Source organism: Thalia democratica, unplaced genomic scaffold (genome assembly GCF_965202585.1).
Source record: "Thalia democratica unplaced genomic scaffold, ktThaDemo2.hap1.1 HAP1_SCAFFOLD_1066, whole genome shotgun sequence".
In the NCBI taxonomy this organism is placed as follows: domain Eukaryota; kingdom Metazoa; phylum Chordata; class Thaliacea; order Salpida; family Salpidae; genus Thalia; species Thalia democratica.
Genome location: NW_028139990.1, coordinates 10,001 through 20,000, shown reverse-complemented (window position 1 = coordinate 20,000; position 10,000 = coordinate 10,001). Strand labels below are relative to the sequence as shown.

Below are 10,000 nucleotides of genomic sequence, written 5' to 3'. Positions count from 1 at the left end.
ACGGAAACCTTGTTACGACTTTTACTTCCTCTAAATGATCAAGTTCGATCGTCTTTTCGAACACCGGCGAGTGCGTTGCCGCACGTACCAGGCTCAATCGGAGGACCTCACTAAACCATTCAATCGGTAGTAGCGACGGGCGGTGTGTACAAAGGGCAGGGACGTAATCAACGCAAGCTAATGACTCGCGCTTACTGGGAATTCCTCGTTCAAGGGAAACAATTGCAAGTCCCTATCCCTAGCACGACCGGGGTTCAACGGATTACCCGGACCTTTCGGCCTAGGGAACACACGATGATCCGGTCAGTGTAGCGCGCGTGCGGCCCCGAACATCTAAGGGCATCACAGACCTGTTATTGCTCAATCTCGTGTGGCTAAACGCCACTAGTCCCTCTAAGAAGTTGTCTCCGACCCAATGGGTCGAGCAGCTATTTAGCAAGTAAGAGTCTCGTTCGTTATCGGAATTAACCAGACAAATCGCTCCACCAACTAAGAACGGCCATGCACCACCACCCACAGAATCAAGAAAGAGCTCTCAATCTGTCAATCCTCGCTGTGTCCGGGCCGGGTGAGATTTCCCGTGTTGAGTCAAATTAAGCCGCAGGCTCCACTCCTGGTGGTGCCCTTCCGTCAATTCCTTTAAGTTTCAGCTTTGCAACCATACTTCCCCCGGAACCCAAAGACTTTGGTTTCCCGGAAGCTGCCGGACAGTTCTTAAGTTCGACACTGCCCGATCGCTAGTCGGCATCGTTTAAGGTCAGAACTAGGACGGTATCTGATCGTCTTCGAACCTCTGACTTTCGCTCTTGATTAAAGAAAACATTCTTGGCAAATGCTTTCGCAGTCGTTCGTCTTGCGCCGATCCAAGAATTTCACCTCTAACGGCACAGTACGGATGCCCCCGTCCGTTCCTATTAATCATTACCTCGTGCTCCGAAAACCAACAAAATAGAACCGAGGTCCTATTCCATTATTCCATGCAACATTATACAAGCGTAAAGCCTGCTTTGAACACTCTAATTTTTTCAAGGTAAACTTGCCGGACCACCGCAACACTCAGTTAAGAGCACCGCGAAGGCACCGACCAACAAGAACAACGAGGCCAGTGCTAGCCTTTCGACCGACCAACCTCGCCGTCCCTATATCCAACTACGAGCTTTTCAACCGCAACAACTTAAATATACACTTTTGGAGCTGGAATTACCGCGGCTGCTGGCACCAGACTTGCCCTCCAATGGATACTCGTTAAAAAGTTTAAAGTGTACTCATTCCAATTGCAGGACCTCGTACGAGGTCTGCATTGTTATTTTTCGTCACTACCTCCCCGAGCCGGGAATGGGTAATTTGCGCGCCTGCTGCCTTCCTTGGATGTGGTAGCCGTTTCTCAGGCTCCCTCTCCGGAATCGAACCCTGATTCTCCGTCACCCGTTACAACCTCGGTAGGCCGATACCGTACCGACGATAGTTGATAGGGCAGTTGCTTTAATGAGATGTCGCCAGCACTAGGCCGTGCGATCCGCAAGCTTATCCAGAGTCACCATTGTAACGACCCGAAAGCCGGTTAGTTTTGGTCTGATAAATGCGCGCCTCACGTCAGTTCGGCGCTTTACGCATGTATTAGCTCTAGAATTGCCACAGTTATCCATGTAAAAGCGTACAATCAAATGAACCATAACTGATTTAATGAGCCATTCGCAGTTTCACTGTACGTGAGCTCGTACTTACACTTGCATGGCTTAATCTTTGAGACAAGCATATGACTACTGGCAGGATCAACCAGATAACTATCCGAGGGCGTTTAAACCCGTTGCTCGACTGAGCGTTTTTACTGTATAAATACAGACCTTTTCTATCACTCGGCTTAAAAGCCTTGCGAACGTTACTGAAAGTCGGCGCCGGCCTTTTGCTGTTTAAAGCGCCAGCCCGCGTCGACTGCAGCATGCAGCTATACAACTGACTGTTCTTTCTCCCGACCAACCGTTTGCCTTCTGCCGGTTAACTCGTCAGCAGCAACACGCCATCTGTCTGCTGCAGTTACCCGCCTCGAGCCGTGCCTGCGTCGGCTACTCGTCTCGACGACTTCGCAAAGCTATAAGCCTACCGCCGCTGGACGCTTGTAGTTTTTCATACGCTGCTCCGATGCGTTTACATAGCACGTTCGCCGCCGCTGCAATAGCCGCGCCTCGGGTGCTAAACAGTAATGCTTTAAGCCCGCTTTCTCGCCAAGTCGACCGAACGCACAAACACGTCTCTCTCACTAGTGTAAAGTAATGCATACGCGTATGATGCTCAAATGTTGTTGTTGAACTTTTTTGCCGATTTTTCCCGATTTTTTTTAAATTTCTTTGTTTCTTTTCAATTTTTTTAATATTTTAAGCTTATTTATGCTACGTTTAAATGTTTTAATACTTTTTTTATACTTTATTTAATATGTTTAAAAGAAATAAATAAAAAATAATATATATAAACTACTTTTTATAATGTTTTAAATATGTTTGTTTATTATAAATAAGCTTTATTTGTATTATTTTTTATTTAAACTTACTTTTTAAATCTTTATATTTGTTTTATCGTTTTAAGCACATTGCGATAAATATAATAAACAAACAATTGAATAAAAATAATAATAAAAAAAAAAATAAAAATAAAAACATAAGCTTATTTTATATGTTTCATTTTATTTTTATTTAATAACCTTTTCAAACCTTAATACTCGTTTTATTTTTTTAAGCAGATCGCGATAAATATAATAAACAAACAATTAAATAAAAATAAATAAAAATAAAATAAAAAAATCAAACATAAGCTTATTTTATATGTTACATTTTATTTTATTTAAAACTTACAATTTAAACCTTTGTATTTGTTCTATTCTTTTAAGCACATCGCGATAAATATAATAAGCAAACAATTAAATAAAAATAATAATAATAAAAAAATCATAAACTTATTTTATATGTTTCATTTTATTTTTATTTAAACTTACTTTTTAAACCTTTATAGTTGTTTTATTTTTTAAGCACATGGCGATAAATATAATAAGCAAACAATTAAATAAAAATAATAACAAATAAATAAAACAATACAGCTAAACTATAAAAAGAAAACTAAATAACTGATAAATACTTGTAAAACATTATTTGAAAAATGTATTTTGAAACACAACACGATTGATTTATAAATAATAATATATTTTTAATTTGTGTAGTTTATTGAAAGTAGTCTCCTTATTTGCTTCTGGTTTTACTTGAGTTACACAACGTTAAATAAACATACTTAACTAAAAATACTGTCATTTTAATAAAACTAAGTACAAATACATTGAATTAACATAGAACTTTAAAAAGCCTTCGCTAGTATCTGTTGGTAACAGTAAATAACCTATTATGACTCACAATACAAGAGTGCGAAATTTATTTTTCATTTGATTTTTCAGGTATTTATTTATTTGTGGAAATAAACTTTTTTATTACATTAGAAACTAATAGAATTTTTCCTATAACTATACCTATTATTATATTTAGTATGCTTAAAAGTAATAAAATGAAACGTCGCGATTATATAATAAACAAACAATCAAACAAACAAAGAAAAAAAAAAAAAAACTATTTTTTTAAACTTATAATTTTATAATTTCAACTATATGTCTTATTTTATTTTCATTTAAACTTACTTTAAACCTCTGTATTTGTTATATATATTTCAACACAATACGATTAAACTATAAGACAAACAACAAAATAAAATAATCACATTAATAAATACACTAAGCAAATAGCTAGAATAAATATAAATAGTTCAATATATACAATATATTTCTTCCATTTTTAAGTTACTTGTTAAACATATTTATTTAAACATGTTTCTTTAGAATATAAAACTAGCAGTTCTACAAATAAAGAAATTAAAAAGCCAATACACATAACACTAACTTTTCATAAATTAGATATGCAAATATGAACAAAATAATAACTAAATTGTTAAGCTTTTGTAAACTGTGAACTTATAAACTTATAATAACAATTGCATATTCACTATTCACAATAGCTTTTTATTTAGTACACAACTGGTCTGTAAATTGTGTAGTTTATTGAAAGTATAATCCCGTTTTGCTTCTGGTTTAAATAAAGTTATACAACACATACTAAAGTAAATTAAATAAAGTAATTCACTACTATCTATTATATAAAACCAATTTACAAAATACATTAAAATAAATAAAAATGAACTTTGAACTTATAATAATAACTGCATATTCACTATTCAGAATTGCTTTAAATTTAGTACACAACTGGTCTGTAAATTGTGTAGTTTATTGAAAGTATAATCCCGTTTTGCTTCTTGTTTAAATAAAGTTATATAACACATACTAAAGTAAATTAAATAAAGTAATTCACTACTATCTATTAAATAAAACCAATTTACAAAATACATTAAATTAAGTTAAAGTGAACTTTGAACTTATAATAATAACTGCATATTCACTATTCAGAATTGCTTTAAGTTTAGTACACAACTGGTCTGTAAATTGTGTTGGTTCTATTCAAGTACTCTCCTTGTTTGTTTTGTTTTAGTTGTATCACATTCAATACACATAATAAAGTAAACCAAATAAACTCTATTAATTTAAACTAAGTACAAATACATTAAGTTAATACAAAACTTTAAAAAGCTTTTGCTAGTATCTGTTGGTAACAGTAAATAACTTATTATGACTCACAATACAAAAGTGCAAAATTTATTTTCGTTTGATTTTTCAAGTGATTTGTTTGTGGACAAAAAAACTTTTAAGTTTTAGTATAAAAGACTAATTGTATTAATTTTAACTCAGAAAATTGTACTCTACAAGATGGTGCCATTATTTTTTCGATATCTCAAACTGGTCAAACCACTTTTTTAGCGCTCTAATTGGTTTAAACAGCAAATAACGTTATCTGATTGGCTTACGTTTTTATTTGCTAATAACTAGAATTTACTTTTCTTTTAAGCGTTAAAGAAATGTAAATAAACGAGTAATATGTATAAATAGGTCAGAAAGAAAAATAGTACAAAAAGATGAATTCAAAAAGCAAAAGCCTACGGCACGTGGTATTCCCAAGCGGTCACCCATCTAAGTACTAACCACGCCCGACACTGCTTAACTTCCCAGATCGGACGAGATGGGGTGTGCTCAGTGTGGTATGGTCGTAGGCGTTTGAAAGCGTTTACAAGCCTTTATAAACCCTTCGGTTTGTTTAAAAAACCTATTTGCACTTGATTTACAATCAATTTGATATTTTAAAATTATTCCTTATAAAATTTTAACCTGAATTAACCTTTTTTTTTGTTTTTTTTTATCAACAGTTACTCCCAAACTGTACTAAAACTGTATTGTAACTGTACAAAAGTGTTTGTTTAAATAATTGTTATCTATAAATTACCTAAGACCAGGACAAGTAGAAGTAAAGTTTATTGAATTATTGAATTAAATAAATAAAATCGTAAAATAAAATAATACAATATGTTTACAATTTGTCATTGATCTATCCATTTATGTTATTGCATTACAAATACAAACATTGCATACATTCAAGAGTATTATTCATCAATCTTTTCAATATAATAAGTTTTAAATTTATATTTATTTTTAAATAATTCCTGACATTTTAGATTACCTGAGATTTTTTTTTAATTAAATTAATTTTAGTAATTATATACTTGACGTTCTATTTTGTTTAATTTGATAACTCAACCATGTTTATATTTTTTTATAGTTTAACAGAACTATTAAACTAAAAGACATTACATACAGCTTCTAAAAGTTTTAAACACCTTAAAAAAGTAATATATAAAATAATTGATAAGAATATTAAACTTATAAAAATTTAGTAAAAGGTTATATAAACGTTATTTAAATTAATATAAGATAGTTAACTTATTTTTTCATTTAATGTGATATAATATAAATATATTTTGAGAGACAATTAATTAACGTAAACAATGTCATAGTGGAAACTGCATGTCTGCTAAAAACGTAAAACGCAAAACTGCTTTAATAAATCACTAAATAACAAAAAAATTGCCTGTCTAGCAGGCGTTCAAATTCAAATGACAAAGAAATTTAACTCCGGCTCTCAAGTATATGTCTTGCGTGACGACTAGCGGGACTCGATCTCACAACCTTCCGCTTATGAGTTAGCTGTCAAGACCAAAGACCCAACGCCACGACAAAGATAAAGAAATATTTTGCTATATAAATAGGTTGATTTTTATAATTTTGTCAATTACAATTACATGTCAATTACAGTGTCAATTTGAATTTAAATTAAATTAATTTTAGTAATTAAATACTTGACGTTCTAGTTTGTTTAATTTGATAACTCAACTATGTTTATTTATTTTTTACTAATTTTAAAATTATTATTATACAATATATTTGTTATATTATATTTATTTTATTACTTAAACTTATTATATACATTTAATATATAATATTATTAAATAACTTTATTAACGAATTAAAAACAAAATATTATTATTATTATTATGTTATTAATTTAGTGTTTTATTTTAAAGATATATTAAAGAACTAAACAGATATTACCCCTAAAAAACTTTGTTAATAATATATAAAAAGTACTCAAAGTCAGATTCGGAAATATATATACTGTTTTTTTTCATCAATATTGCAGGTCTGCGTAGCCGGGGGCTGTAATCTAGCTGCCAGCAGGCCTGAAATGGTGGCCACTATTGTTCAATGTTCAACTTCAAATTCTTTGAGATTATACTGTACTATCTATCTATTTAACAAATCTATCTAACAAATGTTGTTCAATCTAGGTTGTGGGTACTTGGGTCGAGTAATGCCTTTGACTTACAATCTGTTGTGGATTGTCAATATTTCTCTATCTATCAATAAACAAATCTATCTAATAAATGTTGTTCAATCTAGGTTGTGGGTACTTTGGTCGAGTAATGCCTTTGACTTACAATCTGTTGTTGATTGTCAACATTCCTCTATCTATCAATAATGATTATATTCAATATTAAATGTTGATTAATTCAGTTGTAAGAAAACCAGTGCGCTGGTTAGGTTGGGTAAGGCCTTCGACTTACAATCTTTGGGATTATCAACGTTCATCACAAGTACAGTAACGATCTCATGAATTTCCAGTTGGAACATTGGATTGTAGTGGTGGCCTACTCTTTTTTGCCTAGTTTGACAAACTATTGTATATATATTGTATAACTTTATTTGTATTATTTTTTTTTTAAATTACTACTTATTATTAAAGAATTAAATTTTCTCCATTGTTTTCTCCATCGCGAACATTAAAAAAAAAAACTATGTATTTGAACTGTTTTTTATATGTTTTGTTTTATTTTTATTCAAACTTACTTTAAACCTCTGTATTTTTTATACAATACGATTAAACTATATAACAGAAAAATAATTAAATAATCAAACTATTGAATAAGCAGTTAAATAGTGTGTTTTTTTATGCTTCTTTCATTTTTAACTTACTTGTTAACCATATTTCTTTTATTAAAGTATAAAACTAACAGTTACTAAAATAAAATAATCATAAAGTCAATACACAAAACACTAACTTTTTATAATTTAAATATGCAAACATGAATATAGTTATGAAGTAAAGTTATTCAAAGCTTATAATTATGAAACTTTTGTATAATATTTTTGTTTTTTTTTTTGTAATAACTACAAAATTGGTATTTTAGTTTATTGTTAGTAACTAAATATTTATATTTATTATACTTAAAAAAAAACTTCTATACTAACTCTAATTTCAAAGCATATTAAAACATACAAATTTTACCAACTAAATATTTATTTTTATTTTTATTATTATAACTTTCAAACATAAGCTTGTATACCTTATATACCTATATACCTCATATAGGAGGCTTGACATAACATAACATTATTTAATTCTTTTTGTTTGAAATAAACTCATTTAGTTATTAGTAAATTACAACATAAATGTTTATAACAATAAAACTAAGATTTAGCTTTTGAGTTAGTAAACTTTGATAGTTTTCTTTTAATAGTTTAATAGTCCTTATTTAAGTTCAAACAAAATTGCTATATATTTAATACACATACAAAAGTAAACTAAGTAAACGTAATTCAATAGTTTCTATTAAGTAAAATTTATTACAAATACATTAAGTTAATACAAAACTTTAAGAAGCTTTTGCTAGTATCTGTTGGTAACAGTAAATAACTTATTATGACTCACAATACAAAAGTGCAAAATTTATTTTCGTTTGATTTTTCAAGTGATTTGTTTGTGGACAAAAAAACTTTTAAGTTTTAGTATAAAAGACTAATTGTATTAATTTTAACTCAGAAAATTGTACTCTACAAGATGGTGCAATTATTTTTTCGATATCTCAAACTGGTCAAACCACTTTTTTAGCGCTCTAATTGGTTTAAACAGCAAATAACGTTATCTGATTGGCTTACGTTTTTATTTGCTAATAACTAGAAGTTACTTTTCTTTTAAGCGTTAAAAAAATGTAAATAAACGAGTAATAAGTATAAATAGGTCAGAAAGAAAAATAGTACAAAAAAGATGAATTCAAAAAGCAAAAGCCTACGGCACGTGGTATTCCCAAGCGGTCACCCATCTAAGTACTAACCACGCCCGACACTGCTTAACTTCCCAGATCGGACGAGATGGGGTGTGCTCAGTGTGGTATGGTCGTAGGCGTCTGAAACCGTTTACAAGCCTTTATAAACCCTTCGGTTTGTTTAAAAAACCTATTTGCACTTGATTTACAATCGATTTGATATTTTAAAATTAATCCTTATAAAATTTTAACTTGATGTAAGTATTTTTTTTATTAATACCTTTTTTTTTTGGTGTTTTAATTACAATTACTCCCTGTAACTTTATTTAAGACTTTGTTTAAAAGATTGTTAACTATATTCTATATTAAATACTATGATAATTAGAAGTAAAGTTTATTAAGTAAACTAGATTAGATTAAACTAAATAAAAAATATTGTTAAAATAAACATGTTGTGTTTAGTTTGTTTTACTATTTCTCATTGTTCTATTTATAGATGGTATTGTTTTACTTCAAGAATATTTATAGTTAGTTTCTAAGGAATATCTCATACTACATCAGATTTTACGATTAACTTAATTTTAGGTAATAAAATATTTGACGTTTAATTTAATAACTCAACTATGTTTATGTTATAAAATGATAGTATATAATACACATACATTATAATGTAATAATATAACTAGTTGTATAGTATAACTAGTTGTTTACTTTAAAATGAATAATTAAGTGGAAGAATTAAAAGAACTCACATTTTTGAAGAGAGCGTGGAAAACCAGAATAGTCTTTTAAAACATTTATTAAATTATCGATAAATATAGAATACAATAGAACTAAACATATAAACGTAACTGTGGTTGCTTAGAAACTAAACAAGAAATTTTTTAATAAAAATATAAAATAGTAAAATAAAATAAAAGTAATATAAATTATATTTTTAAACTAAATAACAATTCACGAGCAATATTAGCGCAATGTCAGAGTATGAGTTTATAATAAAGGAATTGCTTCCTTGGTGTTGATACTTACCTTATTCAAATAGAATACATTTTCAGCAATCAGGCTTGTATTTATCTTAGCGCGCGTAACACAACGTTTGTGGGTTTTGGCACACTTTTGTCGATAGTGGGCGCCCCGCCTCTTAAGTACAGAAATTTCGGGAATTTTCGATTTTCGGAATTCTGACTCGACAGATCGTTTTTGTTTGGTCCAGAGACCCCGTAAAAATTTTTCAGCCCATTTGAGGCATGATGAAAAAATGTTATTTCGACCCCCTTTTTTTAGGGGTTACGGGGACATCGACCCATTTTTTGGGAATAAAAAACTCCTAGAAAAGGACCACTTTTCTTCTTTTTTCGAATTTCGACTTTTTATTTTTTTGGAAAATTTTTCTATTTTCTTTGTTTGTTCTATTATAAGGTCGAAA

At 30.0% G+C, this 10,000-nt stretch overlaps 3 non-coding genes across 3 annotated transcripts in view; all 3 read right to left on the bottom strand.

The window, feature by feature from the left end:
• Positions 1 to 1,783, bottom strand: part of LOC145847730 (small subunit ribosomal RNA) — a 1,808-nt gene extending 25 nt beyond the window's left edge. Inside the window, exon 1 of the ribosomal RNA XR_014371484.1 lies at positions 1 to 1,783. This exon is cut by the window's left edge and continues 25 nt beyond it. This is a non-coding gene — a ribosomal RNA (small subunit ribosomal RNA).
• Positions 1,784 to 5,073: 3,290 nt separating this feature from the next.
• Positions 5,074 to 5,192, bottom strand: LOC145847733 (5S ribosomal RNA). The gene has a single exon (XR_014371487.1). It is a non-coding gene; the product is annotated as a 5S ribosomal RNA (ribosomal RNA).
• Positions 5,193 to 8,594: 3,402 nt separating this feature from the next.
• On the bottom strand, positions 8,595 to 8,713 carry LOC145847723 (5S ribosomal RNA). Its single transcript, XR_014371477.1, has one exon. It is a non-coding gene; the product is annotated as a 5S ribosomal RNA (ribosomal RNA).
• Between the last annotated feature and the right edge of the window lie 1,287 nt (positions 8,714 to 10,000).